The sequence below is a fragment of the Danio aesculapii genome, chromosome 3 (genome assembly GCF_903798145.1).
Source record: "Danio aesculapii chromosome 3, fDanAes4.1, whole genome shotgun sequence".
NCBI classification, from domain to species: Eukaryota; Metazoa; Chordata; class Actinopteri; order Cypriniformes; family Danionidae; genus Danio; species Danio aesculapii.
The window spans coordinates 62,397,447-62,417,580 of record NC_079437.1 but is presented as its reverse complement, the minus strand read 5'-3'; the positions used below and the strand labels follow the sequence as shown (position 1 = coordinate 62,417,580).

General features: G+C 38.3%; 1 protein-coding gene and 1 pseudogene across 1 annotated transcript in view; both read right to left on the bottom strand.

The window, feature by feature from the left end:
• LOC130221820 (gastrula zinc finger protein XlCGF57.1-like) overlaps positions 1 to 20,134 on the bottom strand; it is a 59,521-nt gene that overhangs the window by 20,474 nt on the left and 18,913 nt on the right. The window lies entirely within an intron of this gene.
• LOC130220619 (zinc finger protein 91-like) lies at positions 453 to 18,274 on the bottom strand (annotated as a pseudogene).

Below are 20,134 nucleotides of genomic sequence, written 5' to 3'. Positions count from 1 at the left end.
ATTAATAAAGGGACTAAGCCAAAAAAATGAATGAATGAATGCATCTACATGCCAACTAAATCTCAATAGATTATAAGTAGACTGTTAGGTTGGGGTTAGGGTTAGTGTAAGATAACATGTACTTGCAAAGTTTCTTCTAATCAGTTAATTGTCTGTTGAAGGAGCAGTATCAGCAGATATTAAGCAGACAGTCTACTAATACTCAAATGGACCATCAAAATAAAGTTTTAAGGAAAAAAATGCAGAATTTCTGTCAATATTTGCCTCAGACATGAGACATATTGGCATAATATCTGCATTAAGCCTTAAATCTGCACCTTTAAATGACAAATGTTCTCCTGTTTAGTAATCTGCACGTGATGAACACATAACGGTGTCAGATCATCATAAAAATGTTAATATTAGTCAAAAATAACACAATTAAACACATTGTGCAGGTTTCAAATGAAGGTTTTTATTTTTAAAAGGAAGACAAAACACTGAATTACAAAGCCCTGTGTAAAAATGTTTTTCCCCATTAAAACATAACATAAAACATAGTTCTCTAGCCACACCCAGACCTGATTACTGCCACACCTGTTCGCACTTAAGGAATCACCTAAATAGGACCTGTCTGACAAAGTGAAGTAGACCAAAAGAGCCTCAAAAGCTAGACATCATGGCAAAATCTAAAGACATTTAAACACAAATGAGAAAGAAAATACTTGTGTCACGAGTAAAACAAAGTGTGAACTCAAATGCAGAAAAACAACAAGTCTTTACTAAGGGATGAGTCCCAGAAAAAGCAAAAATCAAAGTAAACACCCAGTCGAGCGCTGAGGAAGTGTTATGGAAAAAAAACAACTAGACACTCGCTCACTGGCTGTCCTGGATACAAATACAGGGTGAGTAACAAAAGAATATGCACACAATTAATAACATACTGACAAACATGAAGGGAAATTATGTTGTATAAATAGGAAAAAGGGAAACGAGAGCTCCTGTGACTGCAAATAAAAGCAGATGACAAGAGGTAATCTGTAACCTAGAACAGGAGGAGAGAGCAAAAGCGTGAGGTACGGTGACAGTACCCCCTCCCTCAAGAACGCCTCCTGGCATTCCCTTAAGACTGACCATAGACCTGATGAATATGATCAATGAGAGAGCTGTTCAGAATATCCAGAGCCAGAACCTAACACATCTCCTCTGGAGAGAAGTACCCGGATGACCAACTTCTTCCGACAAAATTCAGAAGCGAGCAACAGATGGAATACGCTATTGCATGATGCCCCACGTGAGAATTCATGAATAGGAGTGAATAGACGCAACTCACACGGGTAGGTCACGTGATCATGACAAAATTGCAAATGTAGTACATCAGAGTTCCATTCATACTGCTTACGTTCAAACTGTATAGAACATATTTTTTTTTACGACTGAGTAGTAGGTTTCAATTCAAATGCAGTACCTACTGACTAGTAGGCGGTTTCAGATAGAGCCCATGTGTTTCTTAAGCTGTGCCGAATGAGTGAAACTGTAGACTTTGATCATGCCTATGGTTTCTCTCCATTGTGAATCTTCTCATGTGTTTTCAGGGTTCCTGAGTGACTAAACCTCTTATTGCAGTGTGAACACTTGTACGTTTTTTTCCAGCGTGAATCCTCTGGTGCCGTTTTAATTCTCCAGTTGTAATAAAAGTCTTCTTACACTCCAAGCACTTTCTCACATCAGAGTGGATCCTCATGTGTTTATTAAGGTTTGATGATTGGTTGAAACTCTTCCCACACCGAGTGCATGTGAATGGTTTCTCTCCAGTGTGGGTCTTCATGTGTAGATTAAGGCTTGATGATTGGCTGAAACTCTTCCCACACTGAGTGCATGTGAAAGGTTTCTCTCCAGTGTGGATCCTCATGTGTGTATAAAGCGGTGATAATTTGCTGAAACTCTTCCCACACCGAGTGCATGTGAATGGTTTCTCTCCAGTGTGAATCCTCATGTGTAGATTAAGGTTTGATGATTGGTTGAAACGCTTCCCACACTGAGTGCATGTGTATGGTTTCTCTCCAGTGTGGATCCTCATGTGTCTATAAAGTGATGATGATTTGCTGAAACTCTTCCCACACTGAGAGCACGTGGATGATTTCTCTCCAGTGTGGATCCGCATGTGTTGATTCAGCTGTGATGAGGAGTTGTAACTCTTCCCACACTCAGTGCATGTGAATAATTTCTCTCCAGTGTGGATCATCATGTGTTCATTGAGGTGTGATGATTGGCTGAAACGCTTCCCGCACTGAGTGCAGGTGAATGGTTTCTCTCCAGTGTGGATCCTCATGTGTAGATTAAGGTGTGATGATTGGCTGAAACTCTTCCTACACTGAGTGCATGTGAATGGTTTCTCTCCAGTGTGGATCCTCATGTGAACCTTAAGTTTGCTTCTGCTTGCCAGACTCTTTCCACACTGAGTGCAGGTAAAACAACACTTGTCTCTCCTTTTCAAAATACCATCAGTCTGTAAATGAGTTTTGTCCTCAATTTTGACATGATGTTCCTCCTCTTTAATCTCCTCATACTCTTCAATTAGGTCTGAAATAAAAAAAAAAAGTTCAGTTTTTAATAAGTCATAGAAACTCATTGAAAAGGCACTAAAACATTGGCTACACAAACCTTAATTTTGATGCACATTAAATGTAGAAACATAGCAGATATTAGATATTTAGATTGATCTTGTCATATCAACCTCTTGGGGTCGGATTTTATACGATTGATCCCAAGTCATTTTTGGTCATACTGATGAGACATACATTTGAAAGCTGTAAATGGATGTTTTTTTATTTGTATATATTCGTAAAAACACAACAAAACAACATGTTTTTGTAAAACTTGTAAAGCAGATAGGGAATGATTTCTCATTATGTGCCTGACTGGTAAACCTGCCAGAAAAAAGCAGCTGACTCTCTGCGAATATTTGCCTCACAGACATATCTGCATTAAGCCTTAAATCTGCACCTTTAAATGACAAATGTTCTCTGGTTTAGTAATCTGCATGTAACAAATGCACTTCAGAATTCTATCACTTAAAGGTTTCAGATCATCAAACAAATGTAAATATTATACCACAATTAAACACATTGTGCCGTCTTTAAATCAAGGTTTTATTATTAAAAGGAAGACAAAACACTGAATAACATAGCCCTGTGTGAAATTGTGTTTCCCCATTAAAACATGACTAATTTATCACACCGACTTCACATTCTCTAGCCACACCCAGATCTGATTACTGCCACACCTGTTCGCAATCAAGAAATCACCTAAATAGGACCTGTCTGACAAAGTGAAGTAGACCAAAAGAGCCTCAAAACTAGACATCATGCCAAAGTCTAAAGACATTTAAACACAAATGAGAAAGAAAATACTTGTGTCACGAGTAAAAAAAAGTGTGAACTCAAATACAGAAAAACAACAAGACTTTATTAGGGAGTGAGTCCTGGGAAAGTCCTGGGCACAAATACAGGGTAACAAAAGAATATGCACACAAACGATTAGTAACATACTGACAAACATGAAGAGAAATTATGTCGTATAAATAGGAAAAGGGGAAACGAGAGCTCCCGTGACTGCAAATAAAAGCAGATGACAAGAGGTAATCTATAACCTAGAACAGGACAGAGAAAAAAAGCGTGAGGTATGATGACAGTACCCCCTCCCTCAACAATGCCCCCTGGCATTCCCTGCAGACTCACCATGGACCTGATGAAACTGATTAATGAGAGAGCGGTCCAGGATATACAGAGCCGGAATCCAACATCTCTCTTCTGGACCATAACCCTTCCAGTCTACCCGATACTGATAACCTGTCTACCTCTTCTCCTCACATTCAGGAGCCTCAACTAGCCTGGGAGGCAGAGGAGCAGAGTTTAAGGTCTGCAGGGAGGAGAGAAAAATGGGTTTGATCTTAGACACCTAAAAAAACGGATGAATGTTTTTAAACTCGGAGCTTAACTGTTGAACCAACATTGGACTGAGCACCTTGATAATGCGAAATGGTCCAATGAATACGAGTCCCAATTTACGTGAGGGAGGTCTAAGAGGAATGTCTTTAGAAGACAACCAGACTTTCTGACCACACATGTAAAGAGGGGGCAGACGCTTCATTCCTATTGCCAGTCCTTTTCTGGTGATCCTCTATGTCTGGATAATGCAATGAGGGAACAATAGAATCTGGTAATGGCATCTGGAACATGCTTATTTCATATAGGAAAGTATAGGATCAGCACTGTAAACATTGCAACAACATGCTGTGGACTACAAACCTCTAGCTGTTGCCGCAATTTCAAAACGCAGATATGGTGTAAACATCACTTTAATATCATTCAGTTCAGTTTAATTTAAACAATTAAAAGCATATTAGGCATCAAACAAAATCACAATCTCTTTAAGAGTAATTAAGTGTCCTTCTAGGATTCAGCTCATGGCTCCAGGTAAACACCGTGGGGATGATTCCCTGCTTCAGCCTATGTAACCCGGTGAGCGATAAAACAATGCAGTCCTCTGTAGCACAGCCGCGTGTTGTCTTTAATAGTGCTGTCCCGATACTTAAGTTTTAAAAATGTAAATTTCCTGTTAACATTTAAGTGCCACTGAGCATGTTTTTAAACAGCGCGGATTTGCTATAGTGTTCACTGGTGCCCACCAGAAATGACTGTGATTAAGATATACAGCCAGGTACACAATGTTCCTGTGTGACTCCAGGCGATACTTCCGGGTTTCTTCCTAACGCAGCCTCGATTTCGCTTTTAAAAGGGTGGCCTTGTGAAATCAGTCTACAGAGAGGGCTGGTAGCCTAAGCAGCACTGAAAGGGAGACAAGCCCATAGACAAGATTGGATGGGAGTTACATGCATATTTGACCATAGTTAATCTGGAACTCCAAGATGATGGTTCCTTGGATGCCTCTTCAGCCGTTGATTAGCTTGCTGGGCCTGGCCATTGGTCTGTGGGTGGTGCTCCTGAGAAAGGCTAGCAGTCGCATCCAGCTGTCGGCAAAATTATGTCTAAAACCTGGACACAATGTCAACTAGGAGGCCATGAATACAGAAGATGTGGTCCAAGACAATGGCTGCTGTCTCCACACCATTGAGAACCACCATAACCATTGCTTATTTAACCAAACAATGCTATATGCTCATGGGTGGTAGGCAAGCTCAGATGAATGACCTCTACTGTAAAACCTTGGTCCGGACTGACTCAGGCACATAAAACAAGTTACTAGGCCATTTGCTGGGCCTAGCAATGGTACGAAGTTCCTTTCTGACCACAGACTCCACCCCCTGCAACCACAAGGTCAACCGAATGGGTGGGTCTGGGTTCAACCTTCCTTATATGTGACAGAGTCGGCCTTTTCATTTTTGGACCCCAGGCAATAAGAGATGTAAAAATCAAAAACCATGAAGACTTTTGATATCAAAAATAGGTTTGTCACTAGTGACAATGGTAATTTCTTGTATCGAAAATGAGATTGTTACTAGTAAAAATAGTCATTTTAAATTAACTTAACAATTAGCTTTTTGATATCAAGAATCAAATTTTTGTCCTCATCTTTTTGGTTCAGTCCACTACACCCCAACCAGGTCATCAAGTTTGATATAGTAGTATCCGTTTGCTTCCACTCCCCAATATTCGCTTCATGGTACACTTACTACAACCAAAAAAACCCTATCTAATATCCTAATTATATAAAGTTCTGCCATTAGCCTGTTATGCTGACATGACTCTGTTTTAACCTTTTAACATGCAGTGTGTGGAGCTGCTACTTTCACATTTGTTATTGTGTAAGATAAGATTGTCCAGTCTCTATCACTTCACATTTCACATTCTGGTCATTCACCATCCTACTGGTCAGTTGGGTGCATTTACTGAAGAATTGGATGGGCTGCTGTCCTCGTTCCCTGAGGATGACAGCCCGCTTGTAGCATTAGGTGATTTCAACATTCACCTGGACAAATCTTATGCTACAGACTTCCATTCTCTCTTGACATCATTCAATCTCAACCGGATTGCCACCACGAGCATACATAAATCAGGCAATTAACTTGACCTCATATACACAAGACATTGCTCTTCTGATTAAGTCAGTTAAACCATTGCACACTTCAGACCACTTCAGCATTACCTTTAAGCCCTAGCTGTCGGATGGTCTGAGAGAAAGGTTAGTGTTAGGATTAGGGCATGTTCTGAGACAACATCGAACAGCACCCAGGGCAACGGAGAGAGCATGGCACAATTCAAAAACCTCCACTGACCTTAGCAGGTACCAAACCCAGCTGGCATCATTGGCCTCCCAACTCCATTCAGCCAAAACCCCATACTACCATAACAAAATTAACACCACTTCAGACATCCGCAAACTATTCAGGACATTTAATATCCTGCTCTGTCCTCCTAAAGGTGCTCTGGCAACAAACACTAGAGGTCATGGTCTTTAGCCTCCGTGTTAGAGCAACCGACTCCCATGCTCTTGTCATTTCAAGGCTGGACTCCTGCAGTACTCTTCTAGCTGGACTCCCATTCTGCACCCTTAATCCTCTAAAGATGCTTCAGAAGCTGCAAGCTCGTCTGGTCTTCAATGAGAGCCCATGTAACTCCTATTTATCTCTCTGCATTGGTTACCGCTCAATCAAGTTCAAATTACTGGCACTGCACCCTCTTACCTCCACCTGCTGCTGAAGGTCTACATCCCCTCCAGGAGCCTCCAATCTGGGAGTGAGCACAGGCTATAAATCACTTTCCAAAACCTTTTCATTGACCGTTCACTGCTGGAGGAATGTCTTCCCATTCCCAATTAAATGTAAATAAGATTGGGTGAAACCTATATAGCCAGATCACTCTTAAAAATAATAAAATAATAAAAAAACAAAATAACATTAAAACATGCACTGCTCTATTCATTTACAAAATCCAATTCAGAAATTTGTGAATTAACAAAAATATAATTTGTGAATTTAAGAATTGTGTGCTACTTCAAAAAAAAAAAATCCATTGACTTAAGGAGATCACTATATTTTTCCCTCTGAGCCAGTGGTTCTCAATTCCGGTCCTCAGGCCTCCCTGCCCTGTACATTTTAAATATCTACCTACTTAACAGATGTGATTCAGATCATGACCTTGTTAACAGAGATATCCATGAACTGATCCTTGTCTGTCAAATATAAGCGTCTAGTAACTCACTGGCATGCTGCAGAACAGGAACGAGTCCAATACTGAATCTAAAATCTTGGTCAGGTGCCACATTGTCTGGTTTCAGCCATTTATGACTGCCTTGAGGGGATATACCATAGGAGAATCCATCACAGATAACAGAGAGCCGATTGATTTGACTATTTGTACTAATATCTCTTTAGCAGATGTTCTGAGAACCCTTTACCAAGTTTGGGCACAATGTAATAAACCAACAATGGTGTTTTACAAGCCCTTCAACAGGAAACCTAACTAATTGCCTCACAAGGCTCCTTTCATGACTCTTGCATCATGTGCTCCATGAGGCTTTATATCCTGTCATGCACATTTTTCCTGATGTGCACTATTGTTGAGACAAAGGAACTCTGGAATTATTAATTGAATAAAAGACAATCACTTAAAATTTACCATGAAGGCAGAGGTATCTTCAAATAACATGCCACAGCTTTCTTTGAATACTTCAAGTGTTTATAGCAAACAAGTTATTCAATGGTTTTTAACCCTTACAGCAGATGAATCCCTCTGAAACGTATGATGCCTGGTACTAAAAAAAATCTAGTCATATTTGCAATACATTGGTGTAAATGAAAAACTAGTACCAGAAACAGTATTTATCTTGTAACAGTTGATGTAAGATAGTGAAATTATCAAGCAGTCTGTTAATGATTTACCCTGATGCATAATGGCCCTCCATGGCAACTGCTCATTGGAAGACAGTGGCAGTGGGATGGACCAAACCAGATCACTTAAAAACCTACTGCAACAGTAAAACTTTGCTTTTTGCATTAGCTCGCTCATTCACATTCTGCCCCCTCTTGCCTTGCTCTCAGACACTGCACTGACTCTCGATCAAGCCACAAAGAAATTTCCAAGCAACTTCTTAAAGTTTAGGAACCGCCGAACCTGCAAAAAACCTTCTGCAAATGGACGCTCAGCAGAGTCTGTCACCCCAATAACCCAGGACAACTTCCACTCACATGCAAGTGAATCCCAAGGACGTCACTGAAGCCAAGACACCAACCAATCAGGAGCCAGTCGGCGGGGGAAACTCAAACAAATGTTGCCTCTTGCTGATCTAGTGCAAATTGATCTTATTCAGTTAAAGATAAGCCAAATCTCTGCTTTTGTGGTTTCTCAGGTGTGATTCTAAGATCTAGTAAAAAGTACCAGAATTAATTTGGGACGGTTGTCAACTCATTTTGAACAAGCACCAGAATTGAGAACCACTGCTGTGACGTACTCAAAATGAATTGCCTTCCTAAAGTTACTTCTCTACTTTAGTTTATCCCTGTAAATATTTCTTTTATTTAAAATATTTAAAACAGTTTGATAATTTAGTCAAATAATAAAACAGTTTAATAAAAGGAGGATTGGGGCTTCCTGAGCTTTTATTTCATTATTACGCCTTCAGTTTGAGACATCTCGTGCCCTGGTCCATCTTGGTTTATGGTAGAACAAGCCATCCTACTTCCCCTTCCGCCACTACAATGTCTATCCTCTACATCCTTCAGCATGCAGTGGGATGGTATGCTGCTGAGTGTGACATGGCAGGGAAAGAAACAGCAGTCAGAAAGTCAGAAACCATGGTGTTTCGACAGGAAAATGGTGGCCATCCCCAATTTGGAGGAGAGTCCTTACACCAAATGGAGTTCAAGTATCTGCAGGTTTTTTTCATGAGGAATAGAATGTGAGATTAAAAATCGGATCAGTGCAGCGTCAGCAGTAATGCAGTTGATGAGTTGGTCTGTTGTGGTGAAGGAGCCGAGACGAAAGGCAATGTTCTCAATTTACCGCTTATCTAGGTTCCTACTCTCACCTATGGTCATGACGGAAGAGACAAGATCTCGGATACAACCGGACACATTTTACAAACTGATATGACCCGCTTGTTTGAATCGCAACATAAAAGAGAGATCAACCAACAAAATAGCCTGAATGCAAATTATTTATTATAAAATGTAACTCGTAGAACAATCAAAGTAACCAACACATGTCTAGGGATAATAATGAAGATGAAGAACTTAGGATATAATCACAACAACACATTAACTACATGATACAAGTAATGCAAAACAAAACCATAAGGTTAAAGAGTCAATAAGATGGCAGGTCTTGCAATGAGGACTCCTGAGTAGCCACAGCGTCCTGGAGTAGCACAACAACTCTTTTATATACCATTTGATGAGTAATGAAGGCATCCAATCAGGATCTACCACATACTCCAATCTGAAGTCTTGGGATCATCACAGTGTATTAATATTGTAAAACTTAATACCTGTTGCTCTGCTTAAACCATAAAATATTCATCAAGTTTGTATTCTACTCACAAAAAGTAAATGTAGTGAACTAGAAAGAATCTTGAATCTAAAAGTAAAGAAACACAGGACGAATGAATGGACTTTCTAAACTTGAGGCCCTGGTATAAAGCAAACTAACTATCCTGGAGCTTCCCTTCTTTGATGTGCGGTGTCTTCCCAGGGATTTGTTTCTCAGTCAGGAAGTCAAACAGAGAACATCATCCAAAACAACATTAGAAAAGTTGAAACATGTGAAATTCTGTTGTACGGCACTGCGAAAAGGGGTGGGGTTAAACAAGATGATTAGATATTAAAAAAGTGAGTGATTGGTCCATATTTTAAATTTCTGTCCAGAGAGGACATGTTTTGAACTTCAATTGGTCTCACACAGTCAATTGATGCAGTTTCTCAGGCCAGAGTTCACCAAGCTTGAACTTTGCAATGCAGTGAACTGCAAAACTTGACGCACGAACTTGCTTTTCCGATCTGACGCATTCGCGTGCATATGATTAGATGCCTATGGGGAGAAAAGTCTAGTGTGACCGCAGCTTTAGTGCAAGTGAATGGTTTCTCTCCAGTGTGGCTCATAATGTGTAGATTAAGGGATGATGATCGGCTGAAACTCTTTTCACACTAAGTGCAAATGAATAGTTTCTCTCCAGTGTGTATTTTTTTGTGCCTACTAAGGGCATATATTTGGCTGAAACTCTTCCCACACTGAGTGCATGTAAACGGTTTCTCTCCAGTGTGGACCCTCATGTGTTGATTACGATGTGATGAACAGCCGAAACTCTTCCCACACTGGGTGCATGTGAATGGCTTTTCTCCGGTGTGGATTTTTTTGTGCCTACTAAGGGCATATATTTGGCTGAAACTCATCCCACACAGAATGCATGTGAATGGTTTTTCTCCAGTGTGGATCCTCATGTGTTGATTAAGGTGTGATGATTGGCTGAAACTCTTCCCACAGTGAGTGCAGGTGAATGGTTTTTCACCAGTGTGGATTTTTTTGTGTTTATTAAGGGCTGATATTTGGCTAAAACTCTTCCCACAATGAGTGCATGTGAATGGTTTCTCTCCAGTGTGGATCATCATGTGAATATTAAGGTTTGATGATTGGTTGAAACTTTTCCCACACTGAGCGCATGTGAATGGTTTCTCTCCAGTGTGGATCCTCATGTGTTGATTAAGGTGCGTTAAGCAGTTGAAACTCTTCCCACACTGAGTGCATGTGAATGGTTTCTCTCCAGTGTGGATCCTCATGTGTTGATGAAGGTGTGATGATTTCCGGAAACTCTTCCCACACTGAGTGCATGTAAATGGTTTCTCTCCATTGTGGATCCTCATGTGTTGATGAAGGTGTGATGACAGTATAAAACTCTTCCCACATTGAGTGCACATGAAAGGTTTCTCTCCAGTGTGCGTTTTTTTGTGTCTACTAAGGTTATATATTTGGCTGAAACTCTTCCCACACTGAGTGCATGTGAATGGTTTCTCTCCAGTGTGGATGTTCATGTGTTGATTAAGTTGTGATAATTGTATGAAACTCTTCCCACACTGAGTGCATGTGAATGGTTTCTCTCCAGTGTGGATCCTCATGTGTAGATTAAGGTTTGATGATTGGCTAAAACTCCTCCCACACTGGGTGCATGTGAACGGTTTCTCTCCAGTGTGGATTTTTTTGTGTTTACTAAAGGTTGATATTTGGCTGAAACTCTTGCCACACTGAGTGCATGTGAATGGTTTCTCTCCAGTGTGGATCCTGATGTGAATCTTAAGGCTGCCTTTTCTTCCAAAACTCTTTCCACACTGAGTGCAGGTGAAACGATTCTTGTCTCTCCTTTTCAAAATACCATCAGTCTGTAAATGATCATTTTCCTCAATTTTGACATGATGTTCCTCCTTTTTAATCTCCTCATTCTCTTCAATTAGGTCTGAAATTAAAAAAAACATTAGTTTTCATTAAGTCTTAAAAACTCTCAAAAGCTGTAAAGTGAAAAGACACTGGGAATATTGGCTACACACACTGTAATTTAGATGCACATTAATGTAAAATAAATCAGATCATATTTAGTTGTCCATTACACGTATACACATATAAGCAGATTCAATTCATCTTTATTTCTCTAGTGCTTTTACAATGTAAATTGTGTCAAAGCCGCTTAACATAGAAGTAAATTGAAACGGTCTCAGTCCAGTTTTCAGTTTCCTACATAATTGATCAGAAGTCATTTTTAATCATATTGAGGAGACCGATCTGAAAACTGTAAATGGCCTATTATAATTTGTATGTATTCAGGCGGTGGGGATAGACGTGCTGTAGCGAGCTCCACTGACTAGCTATAATCTTCACAGAAAATCCTGCATTAATTTCCCTTACTGATAGAATATCAACTTCATCAAGACATTGAAAAGTCAATATTGTTTATGGCGGTACACATTCTGCGTCAAAAAGGATGTAAATCTCGACCAGTTTCTAGCATAGCCAAAACGAGTGATCTCGACATGCCGGACAACATGACAGAAGGAAGTGGAATTGATTGATTTATTGATTGTATTTGACAATTTTAACAAAAATATACAGATTAGTTAGAGTACTTCATACATATTTTAAAAACTGTTGAATACACAAAAAAGCCACAGGCTTATTTTCATTGTGGTCCTCGATATTCTTAAAAAATGAATGATCAAATCATAAATGGAGTGCAAACATCATCAGCTCAGCAACTCGGCACAACAAAATCCTCAAGATGAAATATCGTTGCAGACTTTGTGGAAGGAAAATAAAGGCAGCAAAAAAGAAGTCAGCAAACAAATTAACCGGATAGCCAGTGATATCCAAACTAAACTAAAAGACAAAAGACTGAGACGGAAACTAGAGTAAGCTCCACAGAAGACAACCTAGGAGATATCTTTCTCTAAACGAGTGTCTCTTATCTAAAAGATAAAGTACAAGATTTGGAGAACAGAGGCAGACGATCTAACATACGCATTGTAAACCTGCCGTAAAAACCAGGAGGTATAATGGTTTAATTTCTGGAACCCTTCATTCCTGAACTCCTTTGCGCGGAAAACTTCCTAGCTCCTCCGGTAATTGAAAGAGCGGAATGGGAAATATCTCACCTAGCAGAACGACTCCAATGGTAATTGTGGCAAAACTCCTGAATTTCAGAGATAAACAGAAAATCCTTCAACTTGCAAGAGAGCGAATGGAGGTATACTTTGAAAACCTGTGCATCCACTTTTTCCCACTTCAGCGTGGAGCTGCAGAATGCACGGAAAACATAAACAGAGGTCAAGTGAGTGTTGAGAGATCGGGAAATAGAGTATTCCTTCCTATATCCTTCCAAACTACGGATCATACATATGGGGAAATCGAAGATTTTCTCCACTCTATTGGAAGTAAAAAACGTCATTGACTCGCTCAGCTATGACACAGAACCCTCGAGGTCCAAATAAGAGCCAACAATACTGATCCTCGAATGGCCTTCAGTTTATAGAGGTTACATTATTGAGTTTGGAATCCCAAACTTTTCCTTTTCCTGTTCTTCAGTCTCCCACTTTGTTAATCGATAAGACTATACATTGATAATAGGTGATTTATATAGCTCGTCAGCTTTAGCTACAAGTTCAGTAGCAAAGGTTAGTAATACGGCTATTGCCTTTTTTGTTGTTTTTTTATTGTTCTATGCATCAAGATGATTGTTTATTTCTTAGTTTGTTTACTTAATTTTTACTTTAGTTATTTATTTTTCATGCAACAATATATTTCTTATATATTTACATTCTGTAAGGTTGGCAGAACATGGGTGCAGTGGAGCCCTTCTACCTCCTATTTTAGAGTTTTCGTTAAATGGCTGGTATCCTAATCCAACAGGGGGGTCCCTGCCCACAAGGGGGCCTGAGCGAGTTCTGTGGGGGGGGTCGCGTCATATTGAAAACATTTTTTAGCATTGGACAATTAGGAGAACGATCATGCCTTAGTTCATTTTATCCCCTGGCTGACCAAAAAATAAATAAATAAAAAAGGACAAATTTGTAGTTCATCCCCCACAAAAAAGATCGAGTCTCACAGATTCGCCTACAGCAGCTAATACTAATGACCCAAGCATACTGGAGCCAGGTGAGGAAGCTCCAAACCTTCAAGTGGGATGCAGCACTAGCAATACTGGAAACGAGAAATGCAGGAAATACCAAGATACCTGAACTATGGTTTTATTCAATTTTCACAAAGCAAAGAATCCCTGACCCATCCACAGTGTATTATCTGCACTAAGGTTTTTTCTAACGAATGCATAAGGCCATCCAAATTGATAAGAAATTTGCAGACGCCTTATCCCCAATACCGCGAGACAAGCTCAGAGCATTTTTTGAGCGCAAGGCAAAAAACTTGCCACACACCCAAAATGAGATGAGGGACGATACAGATACTGACTAAAAACGTAAAAAATTGGCAACAAATTACCAACTAATGTAGGGGAGTAGCATTATTAATTCACAAAAAAACTACAATTCTATCTGATAAGAGCACATACTGATAATACTGGAAGTTATGTTAGAATGCTTAAACCTACTCTTTTCACAACCCTAGAAGCCATGGGTTTTGAGTTATATATAAACATTTCAGTGTCTCCCATTAAACATTCCCAAATCGTATTTAATAAAATAAAATTTAATAAAATCGAATTAAATAAAATATTTGCTGACTTTCTGTGGAGAGGTAAAAACCCTAGAGTAAAGCTTCCTAAACTCAAAGCATAATACAAAAAAAGGTGGAATAAACTTTCCCAATTTCAGACATTATTAATTAACATCTCAATTCTGCCTATATGGATTTGGTTACATCCCAATACGATTGATACTAGATGGACAGATATAGAACAATGGGAGACGAGCTCAATCCCACTGAATGTCATCTCTTTTTTGGGGTCTAAAGTTGCTTGTCTACATTTACTAAACACCCAATAATATGATACATTTTTTTCTTGGCCCGAATCACAATCTATGCAGCTTCAGTGATGTGCTACCTCTGCAAAAAACCCTATTATTCCTCATGGCATTGCAGATAGCACACTAAAAGCATGGACAAACAAAGGCATAGTGGCACTGAATGACATTTACTAAAATTATTCATTTGTGAGCTTTGAATGACTTTACCAGACATATAATATTCCCAAACATAACTTATTCAAATATTTACAAATTAGACACTGGGTTAAAGCGATTACTGTGAAGACATTCCCTAAACTTCCCGCCTTATCACCACTTGACAATGTCATGCACAATAAAATCATATTGTCCCCAAAAGGTATTACATCAATAAGCTACTGCATAATATCAAACACTGTAAAAAACAAAGCACACAACAGTAATATTTTGAAAAATGGGGAAAGGATCTTGGCAGCAAGAGTGGGAGTGCATTATGAACAGAATGCAGACTACTTTAATATGCACTACACATAGACAAATCCAATTTAACCAATTGCATCAGACATATTATACTCTCACGAAACTTCACGTTTAATTCTAATATATGCCCAAAATGTCAAAGGTGCAATGCAGCTCAAAGACACTTGCTGCATGTGCTTTGGAGTTGTCCTGTGTTGACTGATTTCTGGAATATATAATTGACATATCATCAAAAGTTACAGAAAAGATATCCAACTCAGCTCTGATTCTAGAATCTGGATATTAGGGGACACTGAACTACTACATCTCATCATAAAAAATACTTCACACTTCTGGCTGGAACGGCTGAAAAAAAAGCATTTTAATTAACTGGAAATCATCTCACCCTCATACTACATAACATTTGATCAACAAATTTATTTCCTGAGAAGATACTGTTCAGCATTAGAGGATCACCAAGGGACCTTTTCTGGTGTACCTTACATTTCTTAGATGCATGCTTTAGGGTATATGTGTATGTATATATATGTATGTATATACATGTCTTTTTAAAACTTTTAATTTACTATTATTTTTCTTATTTTATTTTTGTTTTTTTTGTGTGTAAACTTAGGGACATGGTTACTGCGCACCACGATATTGAACTCCAACATCTCTGAGGGAGATTATATTACCTGATAGCCTATATGAACTTGAGAGATTTAAAAAAAAAAAGGCATTGAAGAAAACAAGGAACAACACGCAAATCACACCTGTCATCTCGCCAGTGTATGCTGTGTAGTGTGTATAGCGCATATTATGCAGCGCATATCAACTGCCGGCAGGTGAGAGAGAGAGAGAGAGAGCGCGCGTAAAGAGCTCAAAGCCGGCATATAACCAAAAGCAAGATCATATCGTTATAAACATTTCATTAACAATACTTATGGAAATATTTATACATTTACATGGTGTTTATTGAGATTGTGTAATCTGTATAGGATGTCTGATCTTTACAGAAGCTGTAAACTGATATGCGCACGATGACGGCAGTGATGGTCAGCTCTGACGAGAAGCTTTTATTTAGCCTGTAGTCTTTAGATTTTTACATAATGTTCTATTACTTAAAATGTCTTTCATTTTTTATTTATAGTTTATAAATGAGTGCTAGCTTGTTTAGCTGTGATCATTATGCAATGATCATATTGCATATTCGGTTTGTTCTTCAGTAGCCTATATATTTGTTAATTATGTATTTTATACACGGATTGTTTATAAGGTCTTAGCTATTAACATATAATATTAATATATTACAGATTAGTACAGAAAGTGCTTACTGCCGTGGGGCTGCGTCTGATACAAAAAACTCTTAAATAAAGAAAAGAGGTGGAGAAAGCCCAGCTGATAATGCTTTACTGATCCTGTGGAAAAGCAATAATGAACCGGTATAAATAGTTCTGTATAAAGTTAAACCCAAAAGATTCAGGGTTTGGAAATAACATTTAGGGCTGAAACTCCAGAAGCCCAACAACCCCCCGTGCCACCCCTAATCAGGAATAAACACCAACCTATTTGTTGTTCAGTGTCTTCATGTTTAATTCTGCAGGGTTCTGGATCACTCATGTTCTCGCTGTCCTTCAATCAACTCTTCACTGGAGCCTGATGGGAATATTCCAGTGTTTATAGCTGAACTGGAGGAGGAGGAGCTTCACTGGAGGAGGAGGAGCTTCACTAGAGAAGGAGGAGGGGCTTCACTGAAGAAGGAGGAGCTTCACTGGAGGAGGAGACAATTATTCTAATTACATGCTGTTTGCTTTTAATGGCATATCAGCAGCACTGGCTATATTCATGACAACACTTGTATTAAATATTCAATATATAATTGACAATCATAAGTGTTTCTGAAACATCATTAATCAGTTAAAAACACACAAATAACAGCAACACTGATAAAGTCTTATAAGCTCTTTCAGTCTGATCAATGATAAATATTGTCAAATTCCTCCAGAAAACACATTTTTAAACATTTGCCTTCAAATATTTCCTGAATAAAAACATTCTCTAATATCATTTAAACATATACATTCTGTTCAAATATGTTTTACCATCACAATATTCTCACACAAGTTACACATAGGTTTCTCTTCCCTGTTCAATAAATGTGTGTGTAAGTCTTGAGTGGCCGATTCTACATCTCATGTGTGCAGCGTGATCATGTCTCTGATTGCTTACATTTATCTCTCAATACTTTAATAAATTAATTATTAAGTGTTTTATACTATTATACTAATCCCACATTCTGTTTTACTGCTAAATAAAGTGTTTGTGTCTCTTCAGAGGTTTACACAAGCATATTTTAAGTTAAAAAGATCAATATTACACAAGCACTTAGTGAATGAATTAGATGGAGACACAACTGAAACGTGCCCAGATACAGGGTTTCTGCAGGTTTCACCAAGTTAAATTAAAGATGTTTTAAGATCATTATGAATGAAATTTTAGACCCATAAAGGGCTAAAGGCTAATGAATTGTTCAAATGGCCCAGATGGAAAAGATTTTATTTGCCCTTTCCAAATTATAAATTTAATAATACAATAATACAGTTAATAATAAAATATGTAAATATTTTAGATTTTATTTCTTAACTAAATATTTAAATATTGTGTAAAAACAAGCGAGCTCTACTTGTATCCATACACTTTTTTCAACATAAAGTTTCTTTAAAATAAAAATGAACAAATGTTTTAAAAGTTTAAGACTATAATAAACTAAATATATACACAACAATCTGTCCAGGTCGGTGTCTTCAGCAGTAAATAGATGGAGAACTTTTACACAAATGTTACTGTAATGTAAATAATTAAACCATTATGATAAAGAGAGTTAAAAATGAGCTTTTTAATGAAAAGTTTAAAGTTTTATTGAGATGATTGTTGGTGATTGTATGGGTTTTGGCCAGATTTGATAGCAATACATGAACAAAGGAAAATTAAGACCCGTTTAAAAAAAGATTTAAGACCCACAACACAATATTTCAGTAAAATCTGGATTTTGATATTTAATACATTTTAAGACTGCAGAAACCCTGTAGATAACCCGTGAGTAACGCATTACACAAGTGTTTACAGCGTAGCATCGAGCTAAAAACAAGAGAGTATATTAGCATTGAGCACATATGTTAAAGCAGTTCAACCCGCAAGATAATTGCAGCAAATCTGCGAACGCTACAAAGGTCAGATATAATACACTTACTTTGAATAGACGCACAACACCCGTAACAGAAGTGGAGTTAAAGGAATTCAACAGCAAACAGCAAAGCTCTGCACTCTCCGCTCTCCGCCTCAGACTGAGCGCCGGGGGCGGGAGATTTGCCTGCACGCTGATCAGAGAAAGCTGATTGGCTGCCCGTAGGTGCTCAGCGAAAGCTGATTGGCTACCTGTGGTTGCTCAGCAATAGCCGATTGGCAGCCTGTAGGAACTCAGCGAAAGCTGATTGGCTGCCTGTTTGTCAATCATTCTCTCGACAGCAGAGGGAATCATTTGTGTTCAGATTAAGTCTTCTTCTTCTTCAGTCTCTTCAGAGGAATATAACACTGTTTCTGTGCAATCCCTGAGTGTATAATACCTTCAGTCAATTCTGGCTATAAAGTTTTTTAGATTATTTGATATTTGACTGCACAAATCTTCTCAGTACATGTCAAACAAAGACATTCGCTCAATTATTAATATATCTCAGATTTCTTTACCTGTTTGTGTGAGTGTTTGGAATAATATATTTAAGTGACAGAATGGGCCGAGTTTGACAGAAATTCCTCTGATATAATAAAGTTGGTGAAGTCTCTACTCATAACTGCTCTCCACTAAATCACAAACTTGCTCAATCTAATAATCTTATTTCCCCAAATGCTCTTTCTGTATTGAGTCTGTAGAAATATAAAGTCATTTGCTTTGGGAGTGTACTTAATATCAAGTGTTTTGCCTTGACTTTTCCAGTTCTCCTAAAAATGCTTTTATCCAAACTTTTGTTTCCTCTAAAACTGTATTTTTAGTTACCCGTAGACACTAGACCAGGTTTGCACTAAGGTTTGCACTAGAATTTGGTGGGGACAGGTGAATCAAATGAATCAGTTGAATGTTGAATGTACTGGCCAGTTTGTTATTTGACTATAGTTTTAACAGATTTCTGTTCATATATAATGATAGATGATAATACATTTGTATTTTAAGAGATAAATATCTTTTCTTTATTCTTAATTTTCATTTTTTATAAAACTGTGAAATAAAACTTACAGTTTAAATGCACATAAAAACTGTATAATACAAATAAAAATATTAAAATAGCATGGCAATTTGACAAAATGGTAGAATATTTTTGGTACATCAAGAAAGTCTGGGTATGATAACCATTCAACAAGATAATCCAGCAAAATATGTTCTTAAAATGTCACTAAAATGCAATATTTATACCTCATAATTACACAGAAAATCAGGCGAATAACTGCAAAAAGGTTTTTCTGAAAAAGCCCACCTCTTTTATTAAGCTGGCCTGATAGAGTAATGTTAAAATAATGTTTATTAACTGATAAAGAGAGAGTTTAAGAAAGACTTCTGATTATTTTAGCTATAATGCAAATGTAACATGTCTCATCAGTGTTAATAAAAGATGGAGCACAGGCTGTAGTTTTTCTGACAACTTGTTTCTGCAGTTAGTTTTCAGGGCATACTATTCACAGATTATATCTGTCTGCTATAACGTATGACTGTGTGTGAAAGTGGGAGAAACACGAGCTTTAACGACATTGTCATGATGATGGACTCATTCAGTAGCAAACCTTCCGTTGAAAAAAAGCTTCAAATGCAGCCACAGCCTCTCACATGAGAGCAGCCAATCACAATGTTCATATGTGTTTGGAGGGCCGGTTTGATGACACAAGCGTACCGGGGCTCAGATGGAAAAACGTGAACACAGACCAACCAAGAAGGTGGCAAAGGGGGACAATCGAACTTGGGTACGGTCCAGGCAATTGAACCAAGTATGAAAGCACCCTTATTCTGATTTGCTATACACACATGTCAGAGAGCTGCTGAACATCCTTACGACCAGAGCACCGGTTCAACACGCATACTCGGGTGAGTTTCCCTCTTTGCAAGAACGTATAGACAGAAAAGATGAACCAAAAACCTTTTCTCAACATCTCTCCAAGCATGGTCAAACTCTTCTCATTAAGAGGAGCTATCGC